The sequence below is a fragment of the Delphinapterus leucas genome, chromosome 12, assembly GCF_059928025.1.
Source record: "Delphinapterus leucas isolate spDelLeu-1000000601 "Yukka" chromosome 12, BTC_Dleu_Yukka2, whole genome shotgun sequence".
NCBI lineage: Eukaryota > Metazoa > Chordata > Mammalia > Artiodactyla > Monodontidae > Delphinapterus > Delphinapterus leucas.
Genome location: NC_143140.1, coordinates 91,684,346 through 91,702,124, shown reverse-complemented (window position 1 = coordinate 91,702,124; position 17,779 = coordinate 91,684,346).

Genomic DNA, 17,779 nt, shown 5'->3' with positions numbered 1-17,779 from the left:
CACGCAGTGGTCAGATTTCACCTGCAGGCTGTAGACTGTAGGCCCCAGCTCGAAACCAATCCGCTGTTATAATCAGTGGGAGCCACAGCCTCGAGAGAGTTGCACTTGCCTGAACACCGTGTTCCATAGGTATGGGTAACGCACTCACTTACGTATTCAGATGAAGTTTCAGTCTCAAGGATAAGACCCTGTTGAAGTTATTGGAGATTAAATTTGAAAAGAATATAAAAAAGGAGCAATGGGGGAAAGACTCAGCACAGAGCCTGTGTTGTAGAAATGCCACACACACCACTGTGTCAATAGCCTGCTGAACTTGGATTACAGAAGAGTTCATTAGATAACCTCAAAGACAGGGCCACTTATAAAGAGATGTAGATATGAAAGCCAGCCCTCAATGATAAAAAGCCAAATAGATGAAAACAAATAAGAGATACCTGGATGCCTGACTTTTTTTTTTTTTAACATCTTAATTGGAGTATAATTGCTTTACAATGGTGTGTTAGTTTCTGCTTTATAACAAAGTGAATCAGTTATCCATATACATATGTTCCCATATCTCTCCCCTCTTGCATCTCCCTCCCTCCCACCCTCCTACCGTATGCTAACACATATATATGGAATCTAAGAAAAAAAAAAAAAAAAGGCCTGACGACTTTTTTTTTTTTTTTTTTTCTTGCGGTACGCGGGCCTCTCACTGTCGTGGCCTCTCCCGTTGCGGAGCACGGGCTCCGGACGCGCAGGCTCAGCGGCCATGGCTCACGGGCCCAGCCGCTCCGCGGCATGTGGGATCTTCCCGGACCGGGGCACGAACCCGTGTCCCCTGCATCGGCAGGCGGGCTCTCAACCACTGCGCCACCAGGGAAGCCCAGCCTGACGACTTTTAATTCACTTCTCTGGGGCTGCTTCCCCAGGTCACATGACTTTGGAAAGTCATACTCTCATCAGCTTCCTCAGCATCCTTGTCGTCGGTATTTCTAAAAGTTACCCTTCATTAAAACACTGCTTTCTGCACTTCACGTGTAACATTTGACCAATCTTCACAACATCCTTTTGAGACAGAGATATATGTCATTCTCATTCTGCAAACCAGGAAGCTGAGACCCAGTGGTTAGTAACCTGACAGTAGTCACATAACTAGAAAGTTGCAGAGCCCAGTTTCAAATGCAGGCCTCCGCCATCCCAAACCCATTCTCTTAACTAAAAAACTAAAACAAAGCCCATTTCTTTTGCAATACGACATGTGAATGCTGCTCAGAGATGCTCATGACTAAAATTCCTATCACCATCTGGGCCCATCCTGAGCATTTTATTGGTACCACAAATAACTGTAGATTCAAAAGGACACCAGCAACTTCACCCTTGCCGATCCCCTTCTGCAGAGGTGAAGGGTTAACAAGCTCACCCATGGTGCCCAGAGCGGAAGCATTTAGTGAGTAGCTGGGGAGACCTAGTGCCCTTATGCTTTTAATGCATATGTATGGCATCACCCTCGCTAGCCTCCTGCATTTGTCTTTGCGTGGGTTTTTTTCTCTACAAGGAGACTGTGTTAGAAGCCAGCTGGAAGTCACACAGGCTTCAGCCTGGACTGTGTGTCTTCTCGGAAATAGCCCTGGTACAAAACAGAATCTGCTCCTAAGAGATTACAAAGATGGGGTTCTTCATAGACCAGAAGAAATAAAATTAAATTAAATCAAAAATTGCAAGAAGACTATCCATCACCTGGAATTTACAGTGGGCTAGGTTTCCTCAGTCAAGAAAAGCCATGCTAAGTACCACTGATCTTCCTTGCAGCCAGTAGCGGTTACGAATGGATCATGGTGGGAAGCAAAGCAGAAACACATTGCTTGTCATAAGGGGGCTTTTATTCTGCTGTGATGTCTTTTAAAATTAGAGGGGCCTGGCTGCATTTCAAAGTGGAATGAATCTCTTATCTGGCTAGACCTACCACACTGGGTGTAACAGACTTTGTTCTCTGAAGTTCCCCAAAGTCCAGATGATGCTTTAAGGTCATGAGTGAGCTTGGCATTAAATTAAGAGGGCAAACCTGAATAAAAAGGTAGAGTGTTCGCTTCTTACATAGACGATCACTTCTCTACATGACAGCTCTACTTGTGAATGCACCAAACTAAAGAGGAAATGCCACAAAAAAATATGTTTCTGGGCAAGACAAATGGAAGATGTAAAGCCAATTCAGAGTGAAACTGCATTCATGAAGCGATGCAGTTAGTCATTTTCATTTGCTCTCAGGAAAATGGGCATAACCCGGCCCACCCGTCTTTCTCTCAGGTTTTCAGTATAAACCACCTCACTGCATGTGAATTGCTTGACATGATCCAAATCTGCAATTTGCAGCGACCTGACTACAAAAATTATTTTCAGAAAAATTTTAGACTCGTGACTTGAAATATAAAGATTTATAAGTACAGAGTAATTGAAGGTTTGTGACTGCTTCATTTTAGAAGTCTTTGCATTGAATTTCTGTTGTTAATAAGGGGGCAAAGTACCATTTGAGCATCATGATAAAGTATTCTGATGGACCTAAACAACAGAGCTTTTGCATACATTATGAATTTGAGTTTGAAATTATAAATTGTAGAGTCAGGGCTGAGCTGTTTTTCTGCTCACCCCTTTACCACCAGTACCTAGCACAGTGACTGCCCCTAGTAGAAGTTTAATAAATATTTTTTTAAATAAGTACATGAAAGGAAGTAAAGAAAAAGAGAGAGAGGGGAAGAAGGAAAGAAAGGAGAAGGGAAGAAACTAGTCAGTTTGAAATTATCATATGTTCTAACAATTACTATGTCAAACCACATAGTATGTGACACATTAACAATATAATTCTTCTGTCATAGGTATGCTTCATAAGAAAAGACAAGCAGGTATGGGTAGAAAGAATTCTTATATTGAAACTTGGTAATTGAGGGCAGAACTGTGATGTTCTTTACAAAGTATAAATACCAGTATGTTCGGAGATCTGCTGCCCGCCCTCCCACCCACAGTCCAGCCCCCAAGCAGAAGAATCATGACATTATGTTCTGGTTCAGCCTAATGGGAACAAGAAAAGAACGCTGGAGAACAGTGTATTCACCAAAAATTCTCAAGAAAAGCCACCAATAGATTTCCTAGATGGAGGAAGTTGGAATTCTTCAATAAAAATGTTTTCCTCCTCATCTATAAGTATCCAGGGTACAATTTTTCTAGGAAAGTCAGAATAAATTCTTGACTCTTTTCATTTATTTACTATTTTTTGAAACAGAGTTTGGTTTACTAGCACCTTCCAGTGGTGACCAATTAACTGTTTTGATTTTTGCATCATTACAAACTCACTGATATAAATACATTTATTGTGTATCAGTCCACTGCAGATATTATTAGTATTGATGTTCAAAATATCTAATCTTTTGCTGGTGGGAGCTTCGTCAAGTTACCTCCTTGGTGTTTTCAACAGGATAGTGTGGACTTTGATGTTGAAGGCCATCTTGTATGTTTTCCCCTTCCCCTACCCCTGACCGGAAATCAGGCTTTTCTCCAAAACTTCATGGCTCCTTTTAGAGGGAAAAGGTATTTAGAGACCACAATCTGGGCTGTAGAGGTGTTCATTATTACTAGATTGCACATTGTTTCCAGGCCTTTTCAGTGAACAGAGCCAAGAGAAAAATAGATTTTTAATATATAAATATTAATGTAAATATATAAATAATATAAACTCCATCATGAGTCCATAATGATATTTCAAATCGAATTCAAGACCCCAGGGATTCTGATTTACTCCTTCTTTCTTATTCCTTCTTTTTTTTACTACAAACTTTTTTTGTTCTCAATGCACTGGGAATTGGAAATTTTATCATCGTGTAATAATTCACAGTTTTTGATGTCTGATATTAATATTGCTGTAACAATTTTCATTTGGTTATCATTTGCCTGGTTTATCTTTTACATCTTTTATTTTTGAAAATCTCCAAGTTTTTATATTTTGGAATTATCTTTTGTAAATAGTATTTATATTAGGAACTAAATTTTTCTTTTCTTAATTATATTTGTCATATAACTGGTGAGGTTAATCCATTTATATTAATTATGATTATTGATAAATCACAACTGATTTCTACCGCCTAATTGCAGGCTTTCTATTTGCCTTATTTTTCTCTCCTTTTACTTTAGTTGTAATGAAATTTTTAAATCTCTGGCTATTTTTAAATCTTCTATTTGTCTTTGGTATTATGTAGTACTGTCTGTGTTTGGATTTCTTTTCTTTTATCTTTCTTTTCTTGATGTACAGTTTTCTTCCAGTATCCATGGATTTGTATCTTTCACGAGTTCTGAAAAATTATTAGTTATTATCTTTTCAATATTGTCTTTCCTCAGTTCTCTCTATTCTTCCTTCAAACTAATTAGACATAAGTTATCTCTTCTCATTCTATTCTCCATGTTTCTTAATCTCTCTTTCAAATTTCCCTATTCTTTTTATATAGGCTACATCCTAGGTAATTTCTTCAGGTATATTTTCTAGTTCATGAATTGTTTCTGCATGTATATCTAAATTTCTCTTTAACTCATTCATTGAGTCTTTAATTTTGAGATTTATATTTTTTATTCCTAAAAGTTCCATATAGTTCCTTTTGTTTTTCATATATGATTGGTCAGTTTTGTAACTTTTATTTTCTGTTCATTGTTATTATATATTTGTTTAATTGATTTTAACCATTTCACTTGTAGCTATTTTATATTCTGCATATGATAATATCAATTTTTTTTTTTTTTTTTTTTTGCGGTACACAGGCCTCTCACTGTTGTGGCCTCTCTCATGTCCCCTGCATTGGCAGGCGGACTCTCAACCACTGCGCCACCAGGGAAGCCCGATAATACCAATATTTTAAAACTTGAGGTTTTACATATGGCGTTTGTTGGTTTGGCTTATTTTTTATGATGGTTTATATATTTTCTTTGGGGTATTATTTTTTCGTGAACCTTATTTTATTTAACTTAACCTGTAGTGATTCCAGGACCTGAACTGGTAATGCTTCCAGCCTAACTTAACCTGTGGCCATTCTAGTTCCTATTAAGAGAACTCCATGTGGGAATTAGGGGTTTTATTTCCCCAACGTTCACAGTCTCAGGTCTTTTCTCTGCATAGTGGTGGTGATCTAAGCATCTGATCTCAAGTTCACCTCCCAAACATTTGTTTATTATTCACTGCTCTCTCCTATAGACTTAGATCCCTTTTTCTTTCAGTTTTTTCAATCTTATTTAACCTTATTTATATCTGAATAAAGACTGAGTGCTAGTGAGTTCAGGGTTACATCAAAAGTTAAGGTTATTGTCATATATCCAGGATCTAGTTTTTTACATCAAATGTTTCTTCAAATTATCTATTCTGATATATTGCCAGAAGCAGGAGACCCAATCTGCAAAATGAGATTTTTTAACATGAAAGTAAATTATTGGAAAGATATCAAAAGCTCACGTTACCCCACTTTGGTTTACACAGAATTATACAAATCATTGAAACAATGAACAGAAGAGAAAATCATTATGGTAAAAATAAGAGTGGAGTTTCTTTACCAGTCTATTTTTATTTTATTTTATTTGTAATTCTCAGAGCTGTCAAGACAGCATGGGATAGAACTGTTTCCTAACCAAGAACATGGTGTTATACATAGTTACATAAGCAAAAATCTAGAAATAAGCATTAACCTTAAAACACCCTTAAGTTTAGAAAACATTTTAAATAAAATCTACACGAATATTACTGACATTAAATAATAATTATTGATATTAGGGTTTATAAAGTGCTTTTGTATCAGTATCTCACTTGATCATCATGAGTTTCTGAAGGAGTGAACACTGTTTTTCTCCTCAGCTTATTGATGGAAAACTGAGAGCCCGTGAGATCAAGTGACCCACTGAAGGTCACATAGTGACAGAGTTGGGACACGAAGCCAAGAGTACTGACTCCATTCCCTGGGTTCTTTCCACTACATTGTCTTGAAGAAGATTTTTAAAATGTTAATTGAATTAACCTAGATGGCAAAGATTCTCCTGTCCTCTGGAAACTTAGAATTTTAAAAGTGGCCATCAAAAAAAAAAAGGTGATAAAATATATATATAATTACCTACACGGCAATGAAACTTGCAAACCAAACTTGACAAGAACAGAAATCATAGGTGGATGTGACCATCACTTTTTATTAATATTCTAACCAAAAGCAAAGCAATGAAAATGGGCAGGATAAGGTTCATGCAAGTACAATATTAAAACATTTATAAATCGGCAGAAGCTGACATCATCCTTGGCTTTCGAGCTCCATTTCACAGGCTATATTACTAATTATGGTGAGAAGCTAATAGAAAACACACCTACAAGAAGGCCACAGTCAGTTTGACTAAGATTGGAAGGTCCTAAACCCGAAATCATGTATGTCCTCGGAAGACTCTATTTGATTCTGTGATCATTGTTTCTTCTACCATCCCAAATCCTAGAGGAATCTGAGGGCCCTGCTATGCACCCTCTGGTTGCCTCTGAGAAAATAACACTTAGCTGGGCCGAGAGCCTACTCTCTCATTGTCCCACTCATCACCAGGGACTAGATAAGATTCCCCCGTGAGGCTCCCCCTGGTACTATCTGGAATCTCTAAATAGCTCTGAGCCTCAGGAAACCAATCTATGTCACAGTGTGCCAAATGCTGGAAATCCAGCCACCTTCACCATGGACTCTGGCCCATGATCAATAGACAAGTACCATCTTAATGCCATTTAAAAATAAAAAAAACGATGGTTAGTTCCACTGGGGGAGGCTAAAGTGACCAGTGTTGAAACACAATACAGCATAAGGATCTACTGTTCAGTCCTAGTCAGGGGCAATCAGTATTTACCTTAGTAAAGGCACCTAGTTTACATATTAGGTTCAGAGCTTGCTGGGCCCCTGGGAGAACTGTCTGACACCACTTACCTGACAACTTCCACTTGAAGAATATCATCCTCAGATACAAGTGGTAGAAAAACAAAGACTTCCCAGGTTACAGTGTGAGTCAGAGGAACCACTGGACCAGAACTTAACTGATAAACAATGGCACCTACTTCAGAGGAGCTTAGAGACTAAGAAAAGAATGTTTACAATCTGCTCGTCCCATCTAGTAGCCATTCTAAGTTATTTTCTATGCTACCGTTTAGATCCCTAGGACCCCTGAATTGTTAAAGGCATTTTCACTACAAACTCATGGAAATATATTGAATAAGTTTTGCTAAATGTTACTGTATATATAGCAGTGGGCATACTACATGTAAACCATTCAAGAAATAAGAAATATACTGAAACATTGAAAAAATAGAAAAGTACGCACTTATGGGTTCATACACTTGTGGTTTACAAATTTAGTATCAATAAAGAAAGGTTTAAAATTGAGACGTCAGCTGTCCAGAAACTCATGCGTGTCTGTAACAACCACACAAGCCCAGTGGGCTTCCGCTCCGGATCGTCTGAGCAATGGCAGAGCTAAACGTGGTGCAAGTGCAGTGCTGCACAGATACACCCAGCTACCATGTGCAAATCTGCAATTGTTCCAAGAATCATCCCCAAAGTCACGTATATTTATTCCACATATAAATTAGGGACTGGATTTCCATAATTTGGCTCAGCGCCCCTGCAAATTGCTGCTTCTTTGTCATTAGTAATGTCACAGCTGTACTTGTCAGAAGGAGGACAAAGCACAGGAAGACAATCCATTTAGGCTTCATCCCTTGCTCTTCCTCTTAAAAAGGAAAGAAGAAAAAGGAGCCTGTTGCTCTCTGTACGTTTGTTCACATGCTCTTGTCCGAACATGATACGCTCTCACATCAGCCCGGTTCTTGACACCATGCAGCCACACAGAATGATCTAAACCAAGGGTCTGCTCACACCCTCTGATGGAGAAAGACCTGGCCGTTTACCCCTTGAAGTGATGCACTTACGGCAAGCGGGCAAAGTGGCTAGTACAATTTTCTAGCCTGAGCTAAACAGGGAGAAGCAGAGTGGATCACAGGCTCTTAATGGCTGTACAGAAACAAGCCTGTTAGGAACGAAGTACAGTTGCTTTTACCAAACCTTTCCAGATCTGCACTTTGGTGCAAGATTTCGTCTTTTCTTCCATCTCCCTATGCTCTTTGCCTTGTTCCCTCCAGAGTACCTGTTCTGGCCCTACTTCCTTAAGGAACTCCTGGCTGATGAGAGAGACTTCAGAACTCCTTGAACAACTAAACAATTGTATCCCACCCTTCCTGAAGCCGAGAAGGATGTTTGCAAAAACCCAAACAGCCTGGGGAGGTGTCAGGAAGAGAACCAAGGAAGGCATGCTGTTTATAGGACAGAAACATTGCAGAGATTTTATTCTGGTTTGCTTGTTTGGATTGTGAAGGGAATTCAGCCCCTCCCAGGGAAACGCTGACAGTCTACAGGCTATCATTCAGACAGACTCCCTCCTTCATGTCTGGCCGCAAGCCTCAGGGGGCCCAAGAAAGAAGACAAATGAAAGGATGGCAGAAATCACTTCTTACCTAGTATAGGGTAAAAGAGAAACAAGGAAAAATTTAGAATAGACTTCATAAACTCTCTAACATACTGGGACTTGCCAAATGCTTTGCCTACTCAGATACTGGAGACTTACTTATTTTGGAAATGTCATAAAGCTTTCATTGCCAGAAAACAAGGAAATATGCTATAGAAAACAATGCGGGCAGCATTTGGTAGCATATGAGAGACAGAGAAGCCCAAGAAATAGTCAAAGAACATTGAAGCTTTCTTGATGAAAGAGCGGATGAAAGAGTTATATTCCCATTGTGGGATAAAATAGAGAAGTGCATTATGGAGATGAGACGCTGGATTTTAGAAATTTTAGAGCTAAGTGATGCCTTAAACGTCATCTAGGAGAAGTTTCAGGCTTTCAATATTAATCAGGCACTGGAGACAAATGATCCCGTTTAAGCAAACCAATACTCCAAGGGTTAGACTGAATGACACTGAGGAACTCAGAAGTCAGGAGAAAGGGTCCCTGTTTCCTATGCCCAGATAGTAACTGAAGCTGTCGACAGAGGGAGACCCACCAGGTGGAAAGAAGGAGGAGGCTGGAGCCATAGAGTCACAGAGTAGGGGAAGCCAACTAGGATAAACCTTATGAAGAATCATTGAAGGTGAGTATTATTTCTGGAGTCCTTTACTTTCTTTCCCTCAAGCTAGTTATTATAAGATCATTACAAAAATAACAGTAAACCCCCCACAACTGGACTTTCAACGTTATTAAATGACTGTAAGAATTTAGTCTGAAGAAATTATCATCTTAAATGGCCAAGAGTTCAAACTGTTCCTTCCGGGGTCCAAGAATAACCAAAGATGTGCAGTCAGCTATGCCCTCAGCTGGGTTCACCCATGCCTTCTGCTTGGTGGGAGAGCTGAACTTCTCCTTACTTTCCTACTTCCTAGTCACACGCTCCAGCCACCTTTCATCCCAGCCACTTTCACCACAGTACAAGAGCATGCTGAACTCTAAAACTGAAGATCTTCCCGTGCACGTGAGATTATCAGATCAGGAGAAAGAGAACTACATTATTATCCGCACCTCGGCCTTCATTCTAGTTCCGACCTGCTGAAAGAGGAATAAAGGAAGCCATGTTCCCACTCAACCTTGGCTATCACACCTGGGACCCTCTGCTTTTCATAACCACTTGAGCTCCCAGAGTTCTAGTTTTTGCTTTCAAAGAGGAAAGTAGGAGAAGGAAATATCCAACCCAAAATAGCTGATTTCACTGTGAAATAGTGCTCTATAGGAATAAAATAGCTTGGGGATTCTTTAAAAATATCCATTAGGTTCTTACAAAGATGATGTCAAACAATTCTTGGACATATTATTACGTAGATATGCTGTAGACTAAAACATTTCCCCCTTAAACACTGTACTGGTTCCCCTTCCTCAAACTGGGTTCAGAGAATGGTGTTTTTTCTCCTGTAAGCATTATTAGTTTCTCTCTCAAGTCATGCTTACAAAAGTCAACTCAGAAAAAAAAAAAAAATTCATCACAGGTTCAACTTCCTGAGTTGACTTCATGAACTAGTAATATGTCATTGGCTCATCACTAAGTCATAACCAAAATGAACAATGAGCTTCACTTTCCACAGTTTCCTAAGACAGCACACAGCACATCGACAGTGATTTTCAATTCCGTAGGATGTGACTTAAGTTCAGACCAGTGGTATTCAACTTCCGCAGAGCCTTTTGTATTAAAAACAATGAATTTCCTTGCAGATCTAAATGTTCAGACATCAATAAGTTTACAAAGTATATTTGTACCTTACAGTTTTTATGGGCTAAATGGTATTCTCCCAAAATTCATATGTTGAAGCCCTAACCCCCAGTTATTCAGAATGGAGATGGAGTCTTTAAAGAGGTGATTAAGTTAATATGAGGCCTTTAAGGTGGGCACTCATCTAATATGACTGCTGTTCTTATAAAAAGAGGCAATTAAGATACAGACAGAGAGAGACAGCAGACACTGTGCACAGAGGGATGAGCATGTAGAAAGGCAGCAAGAGGATGGCCAAGGAGAGAGGCCTCAGAGGAAACCAACCCTGCTGGCACCTTGATCTTGGACTTCCAGCCTTCAGAACGGTGAGAAAATAAATGTCTGTTGTTTTAGCCACCTAATTTGTTATGACAGCTGGAACAAGCTAGTACACTAGTCATCTCGTGTACATAAGAAGAATGTTTGGAAATTTTCAGATTCCATCAATCAAATTCAATGGGATGACTGGACCACACTGATTTTATTTTGCCAGATTGTTTCATGTTGATCCTTAAGGGAACACAGACCTCCCAACTAAGTGCCTTCCAACTAAGTGGCCTGGAAATATAGAAAAGGATTGTTAACTGGACTTCTCAAGGAAAGTGGAGGCCGGAAGATAGTTTACTCCCTCAACTCAAATTAAAATTGAAATGAGAGAAATTGATCCCCGAGCACTTCATTCCTCTTTCTCCTTTGTCTCTTTTCCTTTCTTCCTCCATGATCTTATCTGTAAAAGGAATGTTATAAACCCTATAATAAGCTATCATAAGAACAGGTGAATTAATATACTTGCATGCTTCTCAAATGACAGAGGATAATAAAATACAGTGGGCTGGGCTTCAAGAGGAGAGGGAGGAGATATAGGAGGAAGAAGAGAGTTAATATTTACAGAGATCTTACTATGTGCCAAATACTGTCCTGAGTCCTCGACATGGATCGTCTGTCTCATTAAAATCTCATAATAATCCTGTGGAGTGGGTGGTATTATTACTTTTATTTTACAAATGCATTTACCAGTATTCAGAAAATAAACATGAATATTTACTACTATTCATAATTTGCTGCCCAATTCACACTGCTGGCAAACAAAAAATCTGGGGGTAAGGGGACTCACAGACCCAAGTTCTAAACTACCATGGTCTGTCCAAAGTTTGATTTTTCTTATTCTAGCTAATAAAGTCATGCTAATTTTGCACAGTAATTTGATACTTGTGCCCATATACAACAGAGAAAGAAGTTATTAATGTATGTGAGGATGCGTAGCCTTTTTCTTTTTCAATTGGATAGGCGAATAACAGCTGGCAGAAGAAAAGGACTTTTTAAAAAAACCAGGAAGGCAGAGGAAAAGAGTATCCATCCACTGCAGTGAAGCACTGCATCGGCAAGTATCAGATGGTACAGAATTTTGAGGGACTGAAGATGAAAAACAAAGAGAGACAAGAGTTTCAGGGAGCAGTTGCTCTGCATGGAGGATATTAACAGTGGCAGAAATGGCAGAAATAAATTTCAGGTTTTTTCCTGTACATTGAGAATCTACTCTCTACCTACCCCTCTCCCCGATATTACCCCTCTCCCGGATATTTTCTTGATAAGTAAAGTTAAATACTTGAATTACTTTAAGTTCTTTTTTTATTTCAGCTGATGACAAGAAAACATTGGCCACATAGTTCCCAGTTATGCTTGGGTAATATTTTCCACATTATTTTCTAGGTTTGACATTCAAAAGCCAAGTTGGAGTCCGTTGCTATAATTTTTTTTCCGTTTGTTACCCTATCCCTGACCAAGAGTATGTTTTGACTCACAAGCTTACCAGCACAAGATTATTGGAAGAATGATGGAAAGGAGCAGAAGTGGATGAATCCAAAGCACACTGATCCTCAGAAAACATCCGAACATTGCAAGGATAGTCTATCAATCAGCAGAGCTTAGGTTCTGCTTTGCAACAAATGGCACCAAATTTTCAGTGCCCAACAAAACCTTAATCTTTACTCACACAAAGTCTGATGGATTCTGATGGAGGATGACTCTCCTACAAGAAGTGGCACAGAATCCAGATTTCTTCAATCTGTGGCCCACGCGTTACAACCCAAGCCTTCAGGGTCTGTCAAGACAGGGGGAGAAAACATGGCGAGTCACACACTGGTTCTGCCACCCAACTTCCAAGGGGCTGAAGGTAGTCTTCCTGCTTCTGAAAAGGGGAAGAAAACTGGAATTATTGTTGGAAACTAGTCAGGTCTACCACAAATGTGGCAGAGACCACAGAGAGATTAGTTTTTCAATTTGAAGGAAAATATGCTGAACAGGACTCAATGTTTCACGCGCTGTAACAGATGTATGTGGTAGAACGTAAGTTCACTTAACAAGGAGTCTGAACCCTTCCTTGCAATGCTGCAAGCAAGTGTTATTCTCCACAAGCACCCAAAGTGGCAGTGATGCCAAACACTCTTGGACTCACTCGAGGCCCTGACAGATCCACCTACCAGGTCCCTCGGGAGTGGGGTAGCTGCTTCAGGACTTGACATCAAGCCAGTTCTGAAGCTGATTCCATAGCCTGATTTCTACTTTAAGCTTGAGAAAATCACAGAACATGCCAGGACATGGCCCAGAGACAAAGGGAGTTTTGGGTCACAGTTGGAGCTTGCTACTGGAAAGGTAGAGGCATGTAAGGTCCTAGAAGCTGAGAAATGCTGCTGCCTGAGGGAGCTGATAAACTTATTTAGGCTCATCCGTGGATTCGAAGCACAAAACCTGACTCACTCTGTGAGAGCAGATAAATTAGGCTTCAGGGAGTGAGAGCAGGTAAAGCACAGAGGGGCACAGCTGCCCACACGGAGAATACTGGGAGTGACCAGAGGTGGGGAGAGAGGATCTTTTTTTATCTTTATGGTGAAATAGGATTGTGTTTCTCCATTGGCTGTTTCCTTGAGATACTGGGAAAGCATCCTGATTATTTTCTTTGCTCTTTTAGACTTGATTTTACTTTTTTTTTTAATTTATCTTATTGAAGTATAGCTGGTTTACAATGTTGTGTTAATTTCTGCTGTACAGCAAAGTGATTCAGTTACACATATATATATATATATATTCTTTTTCATATTTTTTTCCATCAAGGTTTATTATACGATATTGAATATAGTTCCCTGTGTTATACAGTAGCACCTTGTTGTTTATCTGATTTTGATTGACCAAGCAGACACTGAGCCATGGGGGGCCCTGGGGGGCCCTGGGGCCCTGGTATAGCTGGTGGTGCACACATTTTCTTGTCTTTAAGGAATTATCAGCACGTACAATTACCACCTTCACAAGACACAGTATACTAGTCAGCTCAGGCTACCATAAGAATTCCATAGACTGGGCAGTTTAAGCAACAAACACTTATTTCTCACAGTTCTGAGGTTGAAAGTCCGAGATCTGGGTGCCAGCAAGGTTGGGTCCTGGTGAGCGGCCCTTCCTGGCTTGAAGAGACAACTCCTCGTTGTGTCCTCACATGGCGGAGAGCAAGAAGACAAGCTCTCCGGCCTCTTCTTACTTACAAGGACACTAATGCCATCGCCCCAAAGAGTGGATATATGTATACGTATAACTGATTCACTTTGCTATACACTTGAAACTAACACAACATTGAAAATCAACTTTACTCCAATAAAAATTTTAGAACAATAAAAAAAATAAAGAAGCAAATGACTGCAGGAAACTTCAGGGAACTGGCAAAAACAAGGAGTGTCACTGCAGAGAGAGACCCTCAGCTTGAAAGAGTGGAGAGGTGTTGTCTAAAGAGCCGACATCTTCACTGACCTAAAAAGCGGGGACAAGGGGAAAACTAGGAGAAGAGAAGAGAGTAACTTAGGCAGGAAAAAGCCAAGTCAGCCCCGGAATTCTTGTAGAAGGAGCCTAGAGGTGTCAAATGCCCCGGGATCTCATTCCCCATCTGTTAGGGGCTGAATTTTCCCCCTCCCCGCCCCCCAGACTCATATGCTGGAGTCCTAGACCCCAGAATGTGGCCATATTTGCAGACAGGGGCTCTAAAGGGGTGATTAAGTTAAATGAGGCCGTTAGGATGGGCCCCAGTCCCATGTGGCTGTGTCCCGCTAGGAGGGAGCTGGGCACAGAGGGAAGCCTCTCTGAGGACACAGGGAGAGGGTGGCCATCCACAAGCTGACGGGAGAAGCCGCAGAAGAAACCCACACTGCCGGCACCTGCCGACACGTTGATCTCAGACCTCTGGCCTCCAGAGCTGTGAGGAATCCGGTGGCTGTTGTCTAAGCCCCCCAGTTTGCGGTACTTCCTTACAACAGTCGTAGCAAGCGAACACTCCCTCTAATTCTGCTTTTCAGAAAAACTCAAAGGAGCGGTCTCCACTTCCTTGCCTCAGGCTCTTTCTTCAACTCACTCCAAGCATCGTCCAGCCTTCACTTCTCTGCATACTTCAGCATCATCTGACAAGGCCGTCATCTTTTTCTTGGCGTGCGTTTCCCCCAGCTTCCATTTTCTCCCCTTTCCTTGTCTTCCCCCTGCTTTCCTGGCCTTGTTTTCTCCTGGGTCTTCCCATTCTTCAGATCTTCATGGGGGGGGTGGTGTCCCCGAAGCTCAGCCCCCTGCTCTCCTCTGCTCCCCTTTCACTCCCATCCTGTGGTAGGTGGGAGTCACTGAATGTTACTGTTAGAACACAGGGAGCCCATAAAGGATTTTGAGGACTGGACAGAGACGATCCAATGCACATTGTAAAGAGACCACTACTCATGTAGCACATAAAATAAAAGTCAATGTTGGGGTGGACTTCAAGGACCATTGGAAGAGTTAGACACATGTGGCGGCAACGAGGATGGATAGAAGGAGATGAAAGTGACATCCACATGAGGGCTGTTTAATGTATTTAGAAGCTGAAATTCTCAAGACTCAAGAGGAAGGGAGGAAGGGAAAGATGTCTTAATTGTGAGGTTTCTGGGGACCATATAGTAGTTCCTTTACCAAAGCAGAAAATCCAGGAGGAAAAAGGAGTCTGGGGACAGAGCACAGGTTAAGTTTGGAACATGACGAAGTACCCTTAAGATATGCGAGTGGAAATGTCACGTGGGCCATTAGACGACATGCCTCTGGAATTCATAGAAACTGCTGATTCAGAAATTTAAATTTAAGGGTCACCGTCATACAGATGGTGCTTCGAGTTGGAAACAGTCATGAGCAGGGATAAGATCTCCCTGCAAGAGTGGAGCAAGAGGGAAAGGAGACCTCAGAGAAAAACCTGTGAGGCAGCATGAGACGCAGAAGTTGGGTAGAGGAGGATAAGCTAGAAAAACAGACTGAAAAGAGCCAGAGGCATGGGGGAAGTATTATAGAAGCATCTGGTGTCAAGGGAGCCAATGGGAAGAACAGAAGGACAAGAGCGGTCCTGTCAAATGCTGCTAAGGGAATGCTATAACTGGGCAAAGGACTCGAATACATGCTTCTCCAAAGAAGATGTACAAATAACCATCAAGCACATGAAAAGATGCTCAATATCATAACCATTAAGGAAATGCAAATAAAAGCCACAATGAGATACCACCTCCCACCCATTAGGATGGCTACTATATATATACATAGTATATATATATATAACAGAAAATAAAAAGTGTTGGCAAAGATGTAGAGAAACTGGAACCCTTCCGCACTGTCAGTAGGAATGTAAAAAGGTGACGCCTCTATGGAGAACAGTATGGAGGTTCCTCAACAAATAAAAAATAAAATTACCATACGATCCAACAATTCTACTTCTGAGCATACACCCCAAAGAATTAAAAGTAGGGTCTTGAAAAGGTGTTTGTGCATCATATTCATAGAAGCAGTATTTGCAATAGCAAAAGGGTGGAAGCAGTCCAAGCATACATCAGAGGATGAATGGATAAATGAAATATGGTATATACATACTATGGAATATTATTCAGCCTTAAAGAGGAAGGAAATTCTAACACGTGCTGCAAGGTGGTGAACTTTGAGGACACAATGCTAAACAAAATAAGCTGGGCCACAAAAAGACAAAGACTGTAAGATTCCATTTATATGAGGGACCTTGGGTAGTCAAATTCTGGGAGACACAGAGCAGGATGGCGGTTGCCAGGGGCTGGAGGGAGGCGGAAATGGGTACAGTACAGAGTTTCACTAAACTGGGAGCAGCAGATTGAGCTGGAGAGAGGGACATGTATACTAGTGATGTTGCAATGACACCGTGTCATCGAGTGGTCATGATGAAGTGGGGGAGGAGTCACTGGAACTATGACGGTCAAAATGCCAGGGTCCAGGCCATCGAGTGTACCCTGGGAGCACCCAGGCATATGACAGAACCGGGGTGGAGAAGAAGACAGCAAACCAAGTGACAGAGTCTTCATCTGTCAAGAAGAAGAAGGGATGCTTTTTAAAGCTTTATCCATCACATTTGCTGTTCCATCACACACACAGGGAGAATGAACACCCTGTGAAAAGGAAGGCAGAGAGCAGGGTGAGGCTTCCACAAACCCACGGACACCAGGGATGCCACCAACCATCGAAGCTGAGAGGCCTGAAGAGGGTCTTCCTCACAGAAGGAACCAACCCTGCAGAACTTGGTCTCTGACTTCTAGCCTCCAAAACTGAGACAATACATATTTCTGGGGTTTTTAGCCATCCAGTTTGTAGGACTTTGTTGCAGCAGCCCTACGAACTAATTCTTTGCTTTCATGTATTTCCATTCTAATCTATAAGAGCCATTTTTGGAAAGATGCACTGGACCCAGGTTTCCTGTCTGGTCAGGTGGGCTTGCTGAGTCCAATGAAGAGAAAGGCCTTGAGAAGCTTCTGTCTTCCAGGTAGGTCATTGCAGGTAAGGGACTCCAAAATAAGTAATGGCTATCACTTATTTGTTTCTTATCACCACCGTCAGGTTTACATACATCATCTTATACAGCCCTCACAACCCCATGCAAAGTTAGCATTATTTTCCAAATAAGGAAACCAGGGTCCAGAGTCATGAAGAATTTTTCCCAAGATCAGACAAACATCAGAGCTGGAATTTAAATCCAGGTCTGTCTGACTCCACCGTCCAATCCTAAGTGCAGCCTGAGTCCCCCAGAGGCTGGCTGCCTGCACCTTCTCCAGAGGGGACGCCCATTCTGCCACGGGGACACTGAAATGAGGTCTTCTTTCCTCTCTGTTGCTGCTTCTCAACCGTTGCTTCTTCCCCCTCTCGTTAAAACTCCTGGACTTTGGGTTAGTTGTCTCCTTCTTCCCTTGACCTGTCATCTTCCTCTGACAACCGTTCCAAACCTCCTGGAGGAGTGTGCTAGGCCACAGTGATGTGGCCCCTGCCAGACCCTGCAGTCTCTTTTCTCTTTATTGCAACCAGCCCCTTTCCGTCTCTGTTCCCCGTACGTGCCCTGCTTTCTCCAGCCTCCTGGCCTTTGCACACACTGAGCCCTCCTCCCTGCCCCATTTTCTCTCGATGTGGCTGGAAGAAATC